Below are 19,741 nucleotides of genomic sequence, written 5' to 3' on the forward strand. Positions count from 1 at the left end.
CTCAGGATGGTCCCAGGGTGTGCTATGACAACATTGCCCAATGATAGGTGCTTTGTCAGCTGTTTCACCACTGTGACCAAAAGACTTCACAAGAACAACTGTAGAGAAGGAAAAGTTTATCTTGGTTCACAGTTTCAGAGGTTCAGTCCATGGTTGGTCAACTCCATAGCTCTGGGTCCAAGATAAGGCACAACATCATGGTGGCAGAGGAAGGCTACTCAGGACATGGCAACCAGGAAACAGAGGGGAGAGCTCCACCCACCAGAGGCAAAACATAAACCCCAAAGAAACATACTCGTGCAATTAGAATCTACCTGCCTACAGTTACCACCCAGTAAATCCATATCAGTGGATTATCCACCAATTAGGTTATACCTCTCATAATCTAACTATTTCACCTCTGAAAATTCTTGCATTGTCTCACACATGAGCTTTTGGGGGACAACTCATATCTAAGCCATAACAGTATGAAATAAGCCACCATGAAACAAAGCCCATTTTCTCAAATAATATGCTTATCTTCAAATATATAGAAAACTGAATGTTTAATTCCAGGCTGACTCTTAAAGAGAAATAGTACAAATTTTTTGAAGGATCTCTGCCCACTCTCAAAACTCTTTTTCTCCATACTCCTGCCGATGCCACACATCAGCCAATGGCCCTCATTTCATCCTCATTATAACAGAGCCCCTGAATACTAAGTTCACACAAAAAAAGAGCTTTCACAAGGGAAAATAAAAGGAATGATTATTTCAACCTGACACTTTTCTCTGCCTTTCTTTTCTCCAAACTAATATGTCAAACTAATTCATTTTATCGTGTCCATTTTTCCCCAACAGATCTGAAGTAAATGAATGTTCTCTATATAATCTGGAAGGCAATGCAAATACATAGTCAAACTTAGACCACGTCAGGACTATATTATACCCGGGGATAGAAAATTTTAATTCAAAAGTTAACGATTCATATATCACTAGTTATCTTCACCTGTCAACACTTCTGACAGCCTATTTTAATATTTGGTATTTTTTCATACTTTATCTTATAAAAAGAATTTTATCCTTCTCACTGTATTCCTCAACATGGAAAAAAATTGGACCAGAGTTTTAAATTTTAGACATAGAGGATAATAACAATGGTTTCTAATGACAATGAAATTTCCTATCTTCATAGGAAAGGCCTGATTTCACTTTAGCCATCACAGCAAGTAATGACCAGAACCAATTTTAAATCCATCCTATTTGATCAATGACAACTTTGCATCATTAACCATGCTTCTGAAAGCCAGCCAATCAGTGACAGCCCAATATTTCTGAAAATCAGCCAATGAATTACAATGATTTTTAAGTAACCATACTTTCACAGCTAAAGGTCAACCAATATCTAAACACTCTCCCTTTTGATATTCTGTCAATCCTTGAACTCCACAGTTCCTCAGCTCTTACACAAGATGAGCTCTCTGCTCAGAATGGCCTCAGGAGCACAGCTCTCTTTTGTTTAACAAGTAATAAAGCAATGTCTTTGTTTCAGATAGATAGTGATCACCACTTCAGTGTAAACTAGTTTGACACCTCACTGGTACAAATTTAAGATTTATTTACATGTCCCTACTTATTTGAAATAGAATACAAGGTAGTTAAATATTATAAAAACTGAACAATGGCCCAAGCTGCAACACACAGATGGTTGGTTTACAACGAAGGAAGCCAATACCATTGACTGGTTAGACTTGCTGGATCAAGTCTGAAATATCTCCATTTGCCATCCATATTTGTCTTTCCCTCTTCCAGTGGCTACTGGTACCTAAGCTTCAAGCAAATTATCACACAATGAGTAATGAGGCTATCACACAGGAAGGAGCCAAACGGGGAAAAGGTCAGGTCTTCCAAACTTAGCTTCCACCTCAGCGGGTTCAGATACCACACCCTTGAAAGAGGCTCCCATTTTTATTCAATTTGTTCAAAAGTAAAAGTAAGAGAACAAAAGTAGATTGTTTTCCTTTTATAAAGTGGAGGTATTAAATTTTTTAAAAATAATTTTACATTTTTTTTAGTTGTTGATAGATCTTCATTTTATTTCTTTATATGTGGTGCTGAGAATTGAACCCAGTGCTTCACACATGCCAGGCAAGTGAACTACTGCTGAACCCCAGCCCCAGCCCCCTAGATTTCTGAATAACAATTATTTTCTTAAATCCAAAAGGCATCAGTAATACCATGCACCGTTTTCTTAAAAGTAGAAAATTCATATTTGTTAAAGGATTTCCAATAAGAATGCTAGGCATCATCATCTTCCTCACTGAAGTTACTTATTAATGCTATTTAAAAACTATTTCTATTTTACCTAGGCTTATTGTTGTAAAAGGCACAAAAGTTTGTTGAATATCCCATATAATAAGGAGACTTATGTACAGTATGAAAACCAGATTTCTGTAAGACTTGAAGTCCACAGAGAGCTCATTATCTATTTTGCAAATAAAAATCAAGTTCACTAACACATTGTGTTTGTCCATGATAAACATCATGACTCCTCAAGATCCTTTAACTAATCGAGCTGGCCTGTCTGCTGCTGTAAACTGCCCACACGGCCTCTGCAGTCTCTCGGGCTCCTATCTCTATGCCTGTACCCATGCTTCTCTCTTCATCACTACGTACCCAAGCCCTCTACCTCCTCTCTGATTCCATATCCAATAGGAAGCTATCATTTCATGAAATCTCTTCTTCCTCATCTGCAATCACTTATACTTTCCAGTTAATGTATTCATGTAATTTATTCATTCAAATATTAATTTTTGCCATGCTGAGAAATACGTGAGATATTTGGTCATTACCACCTGTCACCTTGTGGTACAGTGATTTGTGCACCTGTCTATCCTTCCTCATTAGTTAAATTCCTTGAGTTCAAAGGTGTCCTTTCCTGTCCTACGGTGCTTCATACATGCGATGTAGATGAACAGGTTCTTCTTGGAGGGGTGGAGAAGGCTCACAGTGGTGAGTCAAGTAAACAACATGTGACTCAGTCATCTAACCTCATCTGGCTTACTTTGTTCACCAAACTTCCCTTGAAAGTTTTTGAAAAATGTTCCTTCCTTCTGCAGTGGATGAATCGTGAGCCCTCAAAGAAATAGAAGTTGAAGTCATGTATCCACAGAGTGTATGAAATAAGTTTTTAAACCTCCAGCTATTGGTAATTGTCAATCATTTTTAAAAGTCTATCAATTTAGCTCAGAAGCTACAAGAATTCTGTGTGTTTGAATATCCCTGAGGACACTGTGTTCTTCTGGAATTACTGTGTTTATGGATCTCTCGAAAGCACAGAAGATGCCTCTCAGAGGCTTGTTAAGATAACTCACAGGAAGGGTAATGACACGGTAGCATTTGGCTTTCAGTGTGGAGAGCAGAGAAATCAGTATTTTCCTCATGACCACTGAAAATTGCAATGGGTACATTAAGAACTGGGATTTTTATTAAGGTAAGTTTAAAAAAACAGAGCTTGTATTTGAGGTCAGTCTGAGCAACTTAGTAAGGTCCTATGCAAGTTAGGGAGACCCTGTGTCAAAATAAACCTAAAAAAAGGGCTGGGGATGTGCCTCAGTGGTAAAATGCCTCTGGGTTCAATCTAGAGCTTATTCTAGGGAATAAGAAAACAAATTTGGATAAAACAATCTGTGTCCTTGTATCCTCAGGGTGCTCTTTGTTTCTAGGTTTGCCACTCTCCTTCTTCATGAAGCTTTTGTGGGAGGGGTGCTTCTTGTCTGGTTCTCCCCATTGGCCCATGTCTGGGCAGAACAAGGGCTCTCAGAAGTTTGTCCCCACTCGGTTCCAACTGGCATGTCATCTCTACCCTCCTCTCTCCTTCTGTGGCGGAGTCTCCTGAGACTGCGGATTCTATTCCTTCCCGTCTCCACCTGTCTTCTCTGAGAGCTCATCTGCTTTCAGCACTTCCTCTCTCACCAGGATGTAAATGACTCCCAAATCTATTTCTCCACTTTGCATGTCTATCTCTCTATATCACAGGGTACTTACTGCATGCTGCTGGCAGGCAATCATTACTCAGTAAATACTTGCTGCCTGATTGTAGGATAAGATGGAAGTGATCTTCTTTCAGTTAAATGCATAAAGGGCTTTTCTGGGTCAAGATGGCCTGCTCTTCCTAAATTCAAAACTAGGGAGAAAAGGATGAAATTACTATAGGTAAACTCTTTGGGGGGAAAAGACTGTATAATTTTTGTTCAGCATCTGCTCTTTTATCTGCTCTGCACTACTTTTCCTTTCTAGATTGTCTGTCTCCCTCTGTGCCACATTCTCGATGGCCACATTGCCACGTGATCCTGTCACACCCACTGTGTGGGCATTTGACCCAAACAAGGTCAAGACCCCCTTCCCTGGGGTTTTTAAACTGGGAACTCAGAAGGTTCTCTCAGCTAGTGTCTGGAATTTGGAAATATAAAACCCCTGACCTGAGATGTTTCTCATCATGGACTCACCAATTCACCGCTTTGAGCTAGGCAGTGTTCAGTCAAGAACCACAACAACAGAGCCTGTCTGCTAGCAGAGGATGACAAAGGAAGAAGCAAGTAAAGACACAGGATGTCACATGGAATAAGCCAGAGACTCGCTGTCCAGAGAGGTCATTACCCATGATGTCCACACTGATCTTCTCATTCTGAAAGGAAACAAAACAAAAATGAAATGTTCATTGTGAAACCTGTCTACTTCCCATTCTCATGTCTATGTTTTTTAACATGAAAACAAAAACAATAAAAGTGACTACAGAAATGACACTTTGTGAAGGGGCTCAATGTGTCCAGTCTTGCATCCAGAACAGTCTTTATCACAGTTAATCCAGATACCTGCCCTTTGAGATAAGCTCTGAACATCTATCTGATATTATAGATGAAGAAATCGATGCCTCAAAGAGTTAGGTGATTTGGGTGAGGTCATAGAATGAGCAACAACCAGCAATAAATCTAGGCAGCCTCCCCCAGATCCTTCCTGTGACTGTTCCCTCTGCTGCCACTGAGGAGCATCCAGGTGACAGACACTGTGTTGAGCCAGGTATACTTTCCCTGAAGGAACTCACAGATGACCTGGAGAGTCAAATCCAATAGGGCACAAATCTGATGCTGTTGCTATTATTGCACAGGCAAAATTAGAAACATGTATGTGAACTTGAATTTTCAGCTCCATTTAACCTTCTGGATTCATCCAAGTGCCAACCACACCAACTTCTAGGTAGAGCAGGGCTGGTCTGGGTACGTGCTGCCTTTAGGTAGGCTTGATGCAGAAGAAGGCTCTCCTTGTTAGAAAATGTGGAAATGGCAGCTCATTTTTTTTCCCTGAACCAGTCATTCTTGGTGTTTGCTAAAGAGCAAGAAATGAGACAGCATGGCTTCTGTGAACACCTCCCAACCGAACTCTTCTTATTATTGACTTACTCAAAAGATAGCACTTAGGAAAGTCCTGGGACTTCCCCAGGCAAAAGTACCAGGACAGTATGCTCAGAAAGATGGGGCATTTCAAGTATTAATTCAGCATCAAATGGAGAGGTGTTTTTAACTCTCTATCAAATGCAAATTCATATTCTAAACTATAAGGATTTTACTCTTGTGCTTGTTTTTAATTTTTTTTCTTCCTGTTAAATGCAATATATTTCTAACAAGCAGGTTGACTGTGAGTCAACAAGAAGAAAGAAGATCCACGCAGCTTCCTCATACACTCATTCATTCTGTTCTCTACTTTTCAATTTGCCATCTTGGCCTTCCTAGAAAAACCCAGATCAGAAATGGTTACCCCAAATCCCTGGTCTGTGGTATGAGCAGCAGTCCACAAAGACAGGGTGGGGGCAGGAAGAGGGGCTGGGGAATATAGCAGAAAAGTAGGTTAGGAAGACATCTGAAGAGTTTGCTTAGAAGCTAAAGTGCTTGGAAATTGAATGTCAAAGCCCAACCAGGTTTTTCTTCCCTCAGGGCACCTTTTCTCATCTGGAGAAATATTAAGTTCATTTCGACACTGCTGTCCTGGAATTCAGAGTTGATATCAGTTCAGGGAGCAGAGGCAAACCCAGCACATGTCCCCTCTTCTGCAAGGTCTTCCTAACCCTCTCTCTCCCATGCAGGATTCCTCTAGATCTGATCCCTCCCTCTGTCCCTGAGACTGACTCCCACTCCTTCCTCAGTCTGGATGGTGTCTCTAACAGGCCAGAATATGGAATTCTCATCAAGTACTTTTTTTCCCATTCATTTGGAATTTGCAAGAATGGGGAAAGCATAGTTTTGAAGTCAAGCCAGTCTAGTTGGATCTCTAGCACTTAAATGTGGTAAGTAAATGACCCATGGGTTATTGAGCCTCTTTGGGATGCCATTTTTTTTTTAACTAGGATAAGGAGGAATAATAAAGCAGGCCTAGGAAAGTTGCTCTGATCATTAAACAAGCAAAAACAAAACAAAACAAAACTACAAATAACTTGCATTTGTTGAAGGATTGCTTTGTGCTTGTCACCATTTTGAGCTAATTGCATGCAGTACCTCCTTGAATCTCTTTAATGGACCATAAGGTAGATCCTAGTTGAGGTCCATTTTATAGATGGGATAATTAGGGCTGAGAGAAGTCATATAACTTGCCTAAGGCATTTGACCTGGAAGATACATGATAATCACAATAATAATCATAAGAATAGCTATATTTTAATGTGCACTGAGTATATGCCACAACAGGGCTAAATGTCTTACATCATCTGCTCCCCATGTTTCCAACTGAGGAATCTTCATGTTAGAAAGATGCGGAAACTTGCTGGGGCTATTTTGTCCTCGTGGAAGAAAGCAGAGCTATATATCCAGCATTTCTGAGGCAGAGCCTTTGAGTTTAACCATTACTGACGCCCCACAGATGGCAGCTTCACCATAGAGTAGCCCTTAATATGTTTTATTAAATCAAATTGACACTATGGGGAGTTTTTTCATTTGAACACATTAGATTTCTTATGGAAAGCATAGGTTTCACTTCCTATGCATGGCGGATTTGATTTGATTTTTCAATTCTTCATGGAGAAGGGCCTAAAAAGAGAGGACTGAGAAGAAGAATTGGGGGTCCCCTGTGCTTAGCCTCAGTTGCTCACCCTCGAAATGAGGCCAGCTCATCATGTCCTTAAGGAGGGCATCGGGGACTACAACAGCACTGTAGGCTCCTGAGCACACCACATTTATGAAAAGGGATAAATAGCAACTCTTGCAGGCTTCACTGCCAAAATCATGATTGGAATACAAACATCCAATAGAGGGGGTGCTGGGTAAGTATGGCCTATCAGCTTGATGCGACCTCATGTGCCCATGAAACTAGTCATTATGAAGACCAGAGAGAAGCAGGGAAGGACACTTCAAATACTTACTCTATGATATTAACTTCAAAAACCAAAACTGAAACCAAAACAACAATGTAATGTGATTGTAACTATTTAAAATTAGAATAGATATGAAAGTGAAAATTACACCAACAGTTAATATAAGGGAAATTAAATCTTTGTATTAAGGTGTTAGAAGAATCCTGGGTATGTTTTTCCGATTTAGTAAATATTCTATTATTTTGGCAGCAAAGTATTGAAATTAAATGTTGGAACACACTGGAAACACGGCCTCCAGAACACCAGGGAAGAACAGGCACTGACTATCCACAGTCATTTTCCTGGCCATTATTTTCCCCGTCCCACAGTAACAGGGAGACCAGCATTCAATGTGGTGCTAAGAAGTCGTTGTAGAGCACAGGAGATGTGTCGCTATGTTGCTTTTTATCTGATGCTTACATAAAGCAGGATATACTCTGTATTTCCCCAACCCCATTTTTAAGTAAAATATAGAACAATCAGGAAACTTGTTCACTGGGACACCTGACTAAAACAACAGTGGGTCCCTGACTTGCACCAGGACTTCTCGTGCCTGCATTTCTATTTCCCTGCACCAGATGCTCTTTGTTCTCCAAATATTGCAAATAGTGGTTTGTGTGCTGATTCTCTGAAGGTTGTAGGAAATAGGCTTCATGCCTTTATATAATGTCAGTTTGGATTGGAGGTATGAATAGCGTTACAAGAAGGGCGCCATTCAAAATTGGGAGACATTTGGAGCAGAAATTGCTTCCTCCTATAGTTACGCTATTTTACTGAAACCCCTCCTGAGCTGGCGCCCAATGCAGGTGCCCAGTTTTGCAATTGCCAGGCTGTCTCCTGAATGCCCTTTACCATAAACCCTGTTTTCCTTCAATTTCCCCTTTTCCAATTTCCCCTACCTACAATTCCCCTCCCAGCTTCACATCTCTGGGTTAGAAGAGTTTCTCTCTCTGCTCTCTTCTGGGTTGACTCCAAGTTGTAGCCCTGATCTCTCCACAAAATTAAAGGCTTAACTCCTGTATCAGAGAGCAGCATTTGGCAAGAGCATTTGGGAAATCATAAAATTACACAATTCTGTTCAACAGCCAATATATCAATGTTCTCACCTTTACTGTCTGCACACTGCTTCTCCCCAGCAGGAACACATGGGTGGCACAAAAAATGCTCTGTTCAGAGCCCCAGGGCAGGGAGCTGTGAGAGCGAGAGCTCTTCGCTTGAAGGCTTGGTATTTCACTGACAGTGAAAGGCCCATAGTCTGTGTGATGGAGCTAATAGTGCATTCTATATGCTTCTGTGGAAGACAGTTCTAGGGAGGAAACACTGCCCCATTACTTACAAGACTCTTCAAAGAAGACACAAGTTAAAGGCATACTCAAAAATCACGTGTGTTCATGCACACATGCCTGTGTGAACACACACACACACACACACACACACACAAATTCCCAAAGACACATCCAGATCTTTTGAAATGTATCAAAAATCTATGCCCAGGCCTTTTGAAATGTATCAAGAATCTATGTCCCTGCTAACCTGGGATCTAATTTCCTGCCCTGGTCTTTGTTTAATAAAGTAAGAGGCTGCCTATCTGTCAGCACTTTTCCTTTTATTCAAGTTAAGCCTTTCCTCCTGCCTTGGTTGTAGGTCATGATCTCAGCTGCTCCCTGCAGATTGAAAAGGTTGACTCCTAGATCTATACGTGACCAGCTTACTTCTTGGGAGACTGTCTGAAATACTTTACCGTGTTTAAGTTTCCACGTCATTTATCACTGACATCGTCTCATGCATGAAAGTGCAAGGAGATTTAAGGAACTGGCATTTGCTCGCAAGATCTCCTTTAGAGGAACGCTGCCTAACATGCTTCTTAACTCCTGCTGCCTCTGAAACGTGGCTCTTGTCCCACCACGCCACTTCTGTCTTCCATGGAACGGCGCAGCCCTCAGCAAATGGAGAGCTCTACTCGGAACTCTTAGACCTATTGTGCTGAATGTGGGGTTAGGTCACAGCCTGTCTTTGCACTTCAAATCCAACGTCTCAAAAACAGACAGGAAGTGTCTGGTGTTATAAGAATGAGTCATCTGAATGACCAAGAAATCCTCTAACATCACCTAGAAGACAGATCAAGAAATTCTATAGCTGGGCATGGTGGTACACGCCTGGGATCGCCTGCAATCCAAGCAGCTCCAGAGACTGAGGCAGAGGGATCATGAGTTCAAAGCCAGCCTCAGCAAAAGTGAGGCTCTAAGCAACTCAGTGAGACCCTGTCTCTAAATAAAATACAAAAGAGGGCTTGGGATGTGGTTCAGTGGTCGAGTGTCCCTGAGTTCAATCCCTGGTACCTGCTCCCCCCAAAAAAGAAGAAAAAAAGGGAAAAAAAATGTTACACTATAAGTTTGAGGAGGACCTGGTTCTATATATTATGTTAGATTTTAATTTATTTTTATTTTTCAAACCCACCACTTTTCTCTCTGAATTAATTTTAAAAAATTAAAACCAAGTATAAAAATCTTGATGTTTACTTAGTTCTTGGTTCTAGAAATAGAATTTTTAATTTCACACAATCAATCCCCTGGAAGCAGGATTCTCTAGCAAGGGAGTCAACACTCAGGATTCTACAAGTTCAAGAGTCATATGCAGTGATTTTTCCAAAAGTAGAAGTCACGTAGAAGGGATACATCTTCCAGAAATTTGGGTACGACATCCTAAATATTAGTATTCTGTTTAGTCAAAAGAATATTCTCCCATCAGAGCTGTCTACCTCCTTCCTGAGTTTGAAGGATCTGGTGGAAGTCTACTCTGTCATATGGGAAACCCTGAGCACCAGCACCAGCCACAGTAAAAACACACACACACACACACACACACACACACACACACACACACTCAGATGGAGCTTTTACTGTTTGGTGCCATATTGTCTCAGTTGAGGAGATTTATTTATTTGAACAACAGTGTCCTTTGAAGTTATGATTAGCCATCAAGAATGAGCAGCTTTCTGGAAGACCAAATATTAAACTAACAAGACTTCAGCTCATACCCTAGAGAGAAAGCTTCTGTGACATTTACATGATATTAGACTTGCTACATTATTTTCAAACCTTTTGACAATTACAAGTGGAGATACATCTTATTTTCTCTATTTGTTTCTAAGCTACAGCAAAGAAACAATGAGCCATTATTCCATTTTGCTCATGGAATTTTGGGTCTGGATTTCTGTTTCCCAGCAGATCTGCTCACTCTAAATATCTCTAATCTCTCAGAGTCAACAGATACTGTATTCCCAGCTACCGACCAGGACCTGAATACATTGTAGGCTAACTAGGTTGCACCTGTTTAGTCCATTGCCCAGTTTCTTGGAAGTGCCATTGTCATTATTAAGTGCCAAGTGTCATTATTAAATGCTTCTCCTCTCAGGTTGGAATTAGAAATTAAATTCCATGATGTAAAAAAAAAATGAGGGTGGGGTAATGAAATTTATCTTGTTAAATGGAAGATTTCCTGGAAGGTATAATATAATGAGTCATTATCGACATTTATCCCTCTGAGAAGTGGTTGTATAGCATCTTTATTATATATGAATCATTATATAGACCAAGTAGGAAGGAGGAAAACGGGTCTGGAGTATAGGTATTAGGTGAAGGGTTTTGATATCTGAGTGTAATACTCTAAGAAAACAGGTATAAAAAGATGAAGAAGGAGGGTACCTAAAATCATTGATCTTCTTCTTTGCCTATTGGATATGTTCCAAAGCTGCCACCCAAGTGGCAACTTAGAAAAGGAGGGTTGCCATATTGTCCAAGAAAAATTCTATCAGTTAAATAGACAAGGCAGGCTACTAAGACTATTGTAATAGAGGAAAAAGATCAATTTCAGCTGCACTGAAAGGAATGGTGAGAGGTTCTTAAGCACTAGGGCAAACTAGGAAACACGTGCTAGAAGACTTTAGCAAGGAAGTTGATCAAAGCCATTAGGCTACCTATGTTTGCAAATCCCCCCTTATCAAAGTTAGGCTCCTACCCTAGTGTCACAGACTGGGGAGATATGAGCCTGTCTTTCTTATGATTGCATTTCAAAAGGATGGCTCCCTGTCCTTGAGAAAGATATTCCTGGGTTGTAAAGCTGGCAAGAGGTCTGGGGAAGATTGACATCTCAAAGGGGCTGGGAAAGAATCTACAATTGTAAGCCTTGTAGAATAAATGCTCTAAGGAAAGGAGGTCTGGGGGCCTATGTGAAGCATAGTTAATGCCATTTTGGTCAATATATAGTACCTCAGTACCTTTGGTCTGCTATGATAAAATACCATAGACTTGGTAGCTTATAAACCAAAAAACATTGATTTTTCAATTGTGATCAAAGCACCAGTATATTCAGTATCAGTGAGGATCCACCTTCTGGTCCATACGTGCTGTCCTTTAGCTGTGTCTTCACATGGTAAAAGCAGGCAAGACAGCTTTCTGGGTCCTCTTTTATAAAAGGACTGTTTCAGCAATTTTTTTTTTTTTTTTTTTGCCATTGTGATTTAAAAAAAAAATCCGACAAGAGCAATGTAGAGGAGGAACAGTTTAATTTGGCTAATGGTTTCAGAGGTCTCAGTTCATACACAATTCCCAGCTCTGGGCCCAAGATGAGGCAGAACACCATGGTGGAAGGGAATGGACGAAGAATGCAGCTCAGGACATGGCAACCAAGACGCAGAGAGAACTCTTCTCACCAGGGACAAGACATAAACTCCAAAGGCACACCCCCAGTGACCTACTTCCTCTAGCCATACCCTACCTGCCTACAATTACCATGTACTTAATCCATTTCCATGAATTAACCCACCAACTAACTCCCCTAATCTAATTATTTCACCTCTGAATGTTTTTGTATTATCGCACACATGAGCTTCTGGGGATGCCACATATCCAAACCATAACAGACATTAGTTCCATTTGTAAGGGATAAACTAATCAGTACCAATGAACCCACTTTCTAATACCACAAAATTCATGATTAGGTTTCAACATATGCAGTTCTGAGAGAGTGGACAAACATTCAGACAATAGCATAGTAATGTTGCTGAACATAGAATGCTCCTTGAGTAGTTGGTGCTTCGTGTGTGTTGCTTTATTGAAGAGCAATGATTTATTTTCCTGATTTGCAGATGAGGGAACTAGAGCATAAAGATTACCCGTGGTTCAGGTTACTAGGTCATCTGCCAATGGTTCAGTAGAACTCCAGCACTCTGGCTTTATAGCCTAGGATCTTAACTATTTTACTCAGCTTTGGGATGCTACTCTCATCCCTCAAAATATAACTTTAAAAATGGATCCTGTGGTGGATACACCTTTGATGAACCACAGAAGACACCTTGTGCAGTCTGCTCCCCTTGAGCATAGGGGGAACTGAGGCTTCTTTTCTGAATGAAAAAATGTGGCAAAGATGGTGGGGTGTTTCCATGATTGTATTATATTTTGTGAGTTTCAGTTTCAGCTGCCTGGACAGAGAGGTCCTCCTACTCAGCTTGCATAAGTGAGCTGCCACATTATAAGAGGGCCTCTGGGAAGGTGATAAGTGAAGGAACAGTAAGTGGCCTGATGAGTTTGGAGCAGTGAGCCAGCCCTGAGTGAAGCCAGTGAGAAAACAGGATCTCAGTCCTACAACCACAGGGACCTGAAGTCTGCGAACAACCATGTAAGCTTGGAAGAGGACTTTGAGTTTAAATCCTCAGCCAGCAGTTGGTGGGTCCTGAGCAGAGAACCCAGTCAAACCGTGGCCTGACTCCCAGTCAGATTCCTGACTCACAGAAACGGTAAGAAATGCGAGTTGTTTGAGCTGCTGAGTTTGTGTTCATTTTTTGACATTTCCATTGTCTTGGCCAGCATTCTGGTTCACATTTATTTCAACAACTTCCCAAAAGCTCTTTCCAGTTTTGCTCTCCTTCAAATTTTCCTGACATAGGTATCTTTTGAAAATGTAATCTTGATATGTGATTCTTCAATGACAAATGCAGCCATAACACCTAAAAATCTATAGGATAAGCCCAAACTCCTCAGCAGATTGTGAAAAACCCTCTAGAGCTCTTTAAAATTTCAATTCCACCACTTACTGCTTCCGAGTATTTGGGGAAGTCAACTTTTTTCCTTTGATTCTCACTGTTCTCACATGTAAATATTAGAAATAACACCTATCTCATAGCATCATTGAGAGGGATTCAACTAGATGATATAAATAAAGTTATTAGCATAATGCTGAATACAGAGTGAGAATCCAAAGAGTATTAGTTACAATTTGATACGCAGTTTGTGTTTGTATTTATGGTACTTATTTATTGAACAGGAAGAGAGGAGGGACAAGCATTTCAGAGGGTGTGGCCATGCAGATTGCCCAGGGGTACTAAACCTTGAAGCAAGCATGGAAGGGTGCTGGGATTAGACCCAAGTGTGAAGATTCTGGGCAGGAGGATAAGCCATGTGGTGAAACAGACATCTAAAATGGTTCCGTGTGTCAAAAGCACACAAAGTTGGATCTGTCTCAGAAAAGGGTGTGCATGGGAGAATTAACTGAAAGCCTCTCTCATTTGTCTTCCCAACACCTATTCCTAATCCCCAACAGGAGAAGAAGAAAATACAATCTGGTGCTTATACATGCTGGACACTGTCCAAAGTGCTGTGCACATGTGAACTTACCAAATCCTACCCAAGAAGCCAGGCACTACTGTTATCTCCACTGTGCACAAGGAAAGTACTTTTTCAAGGCCACACAACTATTAAGTGGTAGGTCTGCAGTTTGAACTTGAGCTGAGGGTAAGCTCTTCTTTACACTGTGTATACATTTCCAGAGCCCACCCAAACTAACAGACACAAATAAACATACAGGCAAGGAAGCAAATAGAAAAGGCAATTGATTGGGTAGATTGAATCATTAAGGCTTACCTGGGTTATCCCCTTTAACACAAATGAGAAAATTAAACCTCCAAAGGCTAAGTAACTTTCCTTACAAACTGAAGCTTGTAAGTGGCTGTTCTGAGGCTAGAATCCAAATATCTTCAAGAATAGAAATGCACTGTGTTCATCAATGCATACACACAGATATCATCCATGTACACATAGGGGTTTACATGTTTGCATGTGTGTAGGTGTGCACGTACATATGTTAGGAATATTCATTTAGCAGAGTAAGTAATTTGCTAGAGCTTTGTTCCCTGAAACTATGGGCTTAACATTTAAAAATCCATCAGATGTGGCCTTCCTGTCAAATTCAGTACTGGGAAAGCAGCCTTTCATGCCACTTTGGAACATATACAAGTAGCATCAGATACACCATTCCTTGCAAATACTTGCAGTGTTACTGAAAAAATAAATGTTTAAAGCGAGTAAATGCATATGAGAAAAAGTGCTCAGTGTGGAATATTGATAACAAATTCAATTGGCATTAGGGATATCAGATATGATCCAGCCCTGGTGAAACTTACATTGTATCAGGGGAGGATAAAACCACATCACACACATAACATAGTACAGTGGTTCAATTCAACGATGAGATAAGGCAGATCTGGAGGTGGAGGCTGAAGTCTGAATAAGAGTTTCAGGGTGACTGTTTAAAGAAGATGACTATTGAGGAAAACTTCAGAGATGGTAAGAAAAACATGCAGTGAGGTACCAGGGATAAGAGCCTTTCAGGCAAAGGAAACAATTAGGAGAAAGACCCAGAGGCAGGTTTCAGAAATACTAGGGAGGCCAGTAGGGCCCAAACTACCAGAGTCCCATTCATGGGAGGGGACAAGGAATAATAGGAACAGGAAGAATAGAGCCACTTCATGTAGGACCCTCTACCCCTTCTTGAAATGGAGAGTTACTGCCAGGATTTGAGCAGAGAACTGTCACAAAAAAAACAAATGTCCTAAATTTCCCTCAGGGAGAATTGTACACACATGTTGTAGTAATCCAGGTGAGAGACAATGGTGGCTCTGTCTCTAGAACCTTCTGTATCAAGCAAATAAAAGCATTGATCATTATTTCATTCCCAATCAGATGGAAACTTCTAGCACCTCACCATTTCGCACGTTTTCTGTGGATTGCTTGGAAGCGAACCATTTATTATTAAGTTCTATTCTTATTTTATTGCCTACATTATTTTAAAAATCATAAGTGCATGTTAAAGTTGATAAGATGCTTTCTCTTGATATGAGTGTCATCTTTAACTTAGACGTGATGAATTGTATTCACTGATTTTAGGATATAAAAATAATATCACAGATGTCGGGTGAACCCTGATGATGCTTTCTTGGTTTGGATACTTTTGAAGGTGTTTTGTGCATTGCCCTTAAGAAAATCATTTGTAGCCATAGAACATTTCTCTTGTTCTGAGAAATTCTGAGTTTGCGTGCCATCATTTGATATCAAGTTTCTGATATTTGCCATTAACGTAGTTCCTAATATTAACATACCCTCACGTTATTCAGATAAATATATTTTGCATCCTTCCTAACTGTTTAATGCACTGTTGAATGCTAAGTCTGGCATCTTATTCAGGATCTTTGGATTGATAATCAAAAAAGTCTATTTTTCTCATACTGGCCTTTTCTTCTCTTGGCACAAAATTTATGTGTTGAAAATAAGTTGGGCAATTTTTTTCTATTTTTCTAAAATAATTGTATATTATCAGTCCCTTTAAAATATGTTTGTTTACTTTTTCTTTTTTGATTTCTTCTTTTTTTCCTGACTTTTATTGGAGTAATAAAGATTTCCATAGCCATTTTTCTAAAAATTTAAAACTATAAATTATACTACCAGCTTTCAAATACTTTACTAAAGCTTAGTACACGTTTTTATAATATCTAAAGTTATTTAATATTTTTCTTTTCTAAAATGTGTCAAGAATCTTAGCATTCTTTAAAAATGCCTTAGGCTCCCATTATGTTATTGCTGTCTATATTTTTAGTTTTATCTTTATAACATAAAATAATCTTTTAAATTTTCTTCCCTCTTTCTCATGCTCTGGTTTACCTCTCCTCTACTGAATGCATGCATTGTAATATATCTTTTGGTATTGTTCTGTAAGTGGTGAGCAACCTTTGTGTGACTAAAAAATACTTGTCCAAAATCCTCCCACATGAATATAAAGTTACCTAGGCATGGAAGTCTAGATTAACAGTGAGTTTCCTGAAGGATATTCTGTACCTATGTGTCTATGTATCTATCTATCGATCTATTGATACTAGGGACTGAACCCAGGGCCTTGGGCATAGCAGGCCAGTGCTCTACCATTGAGCAAAACCCCCAGCCCTTCTTAATTTGTTTCAAGACAGTGTCTCACTAAAGTGCCAAAGCTGACCTTTTCTTGTGATCTCCTGCTTCAGCCCCAGAGTAGCTGGGATTATGGGTGTGTGTCATGGCAGCCGGCCCCTGCAGGATTTTGAACATATGCTTCCACTGTCTTCTAGACACTCCTCTGGATGCTAAGTCTATGCTCAGCCAAAGTATAATTCATCAGAAGGTACTCCGTCTTTGTTTTCTGCTAGCTTTAACATTTTTCTTTCTCTCTAATGCTTTAGAACCTCACTCCTGTCTGTCAAGTTGTGAATTTGTTCTTATTTATGATGCACAGACTTGGTGTTTGTTTTTCGACCAAGGACTGTGAACAAACCTTCCACTGTGTCTTCATATATTGCTTCTACAGCATTCTGCCTCTTTTTTTTTTCCAGAATACCTACTAGATATATGGTAGGGCTTGCCAACTGCTCTTTGTTTACTTAAGAATTTTATTTCCTCTAGCCTATCATCATCTTTAATTTCAAGTTGCATAAATTCTAAGTGTATCTGGCTTCTCCAGAGAAACTAATAGAACACAGAGATATATTATTAGAAATTGACTTACCTGGTTATGAAGACTGAAAAAGACTAAAATCTGCCATGAGCCAGCAGGTTGGATATACCCAGTGCTAATGGTACAGATGAAGTCTGAGGGAAGTCTCTTAAAGAATTTTTCCCTTCTTGGAGAAATCAGGATTGTGTTCCATTCAGCTCTTCAACTGACTGAATGAGACCCACCTATTCAATGGTGGACCATCCACTTTGCCTAAAGTTCACTTTTTAGTTAAATGTTAGTATCATCTTAAAATACCCTCCAAGTTGATATATAAAATTAACCATTGCATCAAGATTTTAATTTGACCCTTCTTCATTTTTTTTCAGTTCAATTTATCATAATTTCATATTTAATTGAAAGAATACTATCTAGTTAATTATTTTTGACAGCCTAAACATACCCATTTTAATGATTTCAAATGATACGAAATTCATTTCAAAACAATGGACTGATCTTGGTTATTAGTCATTGATTTTGGTTATTAGTCATAGTAGTCTTTTTTAACATTTGATTTCTTCATGGGATTTAGAATTGAACTTGCAGCCTCATTTGTGAAACAGGGTTACTCTCCCTCCTCACTCAGGGTTCCCTGTGTATAAAATTGGAGATTTCCAAATGCCAGGCTCCTGAGGTTTGAAATGCCATGATAGGTCCTGCTTCAACGTGATTCTGAAAGTACCATAGACGGAACTGAGGACCTTGCTCATTTCCTTGTCACAAGGATTTTTTTCTTTTTCTCCTTACCTCCTCCTTAGTCTCACAGCTTCCTCCAAAGCCATGGATCCAGCAGATGTTCTGCAAAAGATTTTTGCAAACTTCCTTTATTGGCTGTGAAGGAGACACTGAGCCTGTCTCCTGTCTCCAGTCTAATACGAAACACTGGTTCACAGTTACTCCTTCGAGTCCAACTTCTACCACTTCTTTCCTTCTAGTCAGTTATAGGAGAACTCTGCTCTTTAGCCATAAAATCATAGTTTGTAGACACCAGTGATCTGGTCAAGAACAATTTTGGTAAAAGCTAGATAAAAATTTTCAAACGTTGTTTGAAGACTTTGGTTATATAATGAGAAAACGTGGACTTGAGCGGCCAGAGAAAGGGAAGTACACTGATGTAAGCAGGGTTTTTTGGAAGCCATGTTTGCCCTTGGAGATCTGCCTGTCCTTGGCATAGGAGGTGAAGCTGAGATGCTTGGCAGAACCTCCCTGGTGCAAGACAGAAACCCAGCAAAGACACTGACTTTGTCATAAGGCTGAAATTTTTTTTTTTTAAATGGAATCTTGTAGATGCCAAAGCAGTGAGGACTTGCAGAAACAAGATCTGAGAGAGGAGAGGTGCAAGGAAGTACGCCTGGCACTCCATGACCTAGTCCAGGACTTCTCATCCTCCTCAATTGATGTGCCAGTACAGATAATTCATCAAGGGAGGGGTGGGTTAAGGAAGTCTGTTCTGTGCATTACAGGGTGTTTAGCATCATCTCTGGCCTCTACCCACTAGATGTCAGTAGCAAATCCGCCATCCTCCTCCAGAGTTGTGAGAACCAAAAATGTCTTCAGATATTTTCCAACAACCCTTGAGGAGCAAAATCATCCAGTTGAGAATTGCTAGTTTAGTCTCTTAAAGTACTTGCCAAATTCTTAAGCTGTGCCAGGCAAGAAGCTAAGAAGCCCAGCAGAAAGGGACCAGATGACTTTCCAGCTCAATGAACTTTCAGATCACAAGGTACTAACAGGATAAAAAGTAGAGTTCCCACAGGGGAAGGATCTCAGCGGACAATCTAGGTGCTCAGTCATTGCCTTGGAAGAGCTGTGCGTCGGAACTAGGTGATATATTCTAGTCTGAGCCTAACAAATCTGCAGCCCAACCCTTAACATGGCTAGGCATTGATGACGGGTGATCTGTTCCACCTGAGCTGCCTGCCCAGAGAACAAAGGGAATCCTACCCAAAGGAGGATGGTATCAGCCCGAAGTGTATTGTTCACACCCAGTGTCCTGCACTCAGCCAAACCTTTCCATGCACTCCAAGAAACAGGCCTGAGGGTAAACAAAACATAATAAAAATGGATCCACAGATGAACCCAGGGTTTGGAGCTCTGACACATATATTTTAAAACAACTCTTATTCTATGAATTGATCTTATAAGGTCAAGAAAATAGATGGCGAGATTGAAGTTATGAATCTCAAGTCTTCAATTAAATATTCAGTTATAACTTTTAGAACTAAAATATGTATCTGTTAACAAGAAATCAAAAGTTATCCTTAAGAGTAAATAGGACATTGCTAAAGAGACATTGTTAAGCTGAAAAAAAAAAGTCAATAGAAAATATCCATACTGAATTCAGGAGAGCAAATTAGATGAAATATGCAGAAAAGAACATAGCATTTGTTTCTCATCTGGTGGAGAGGGTCTAATTGTAAATGGAGCAGCAGAAAAGAAAAGGCAACAGATAACATGAAAACTGTATTTTAAGCAACACTCTAAGCCTATGAATTTTCTAAAATATTAAAGGGTA

Source organism: Marmota flaviventris, chromosome 14, assembly GCF_047511675.1.
Source record: "Marmota flaviventris isolate mMarFla1 chromosome 14, mMarFla1.hap1, whole genome shotgun sequence".
NCBI classification, from domain to species: Eukaryota; Metazoa; Chordata; class Mammalia; order Rodentia; family Sciuridae; genus Marmota; species Marmota flaviventris.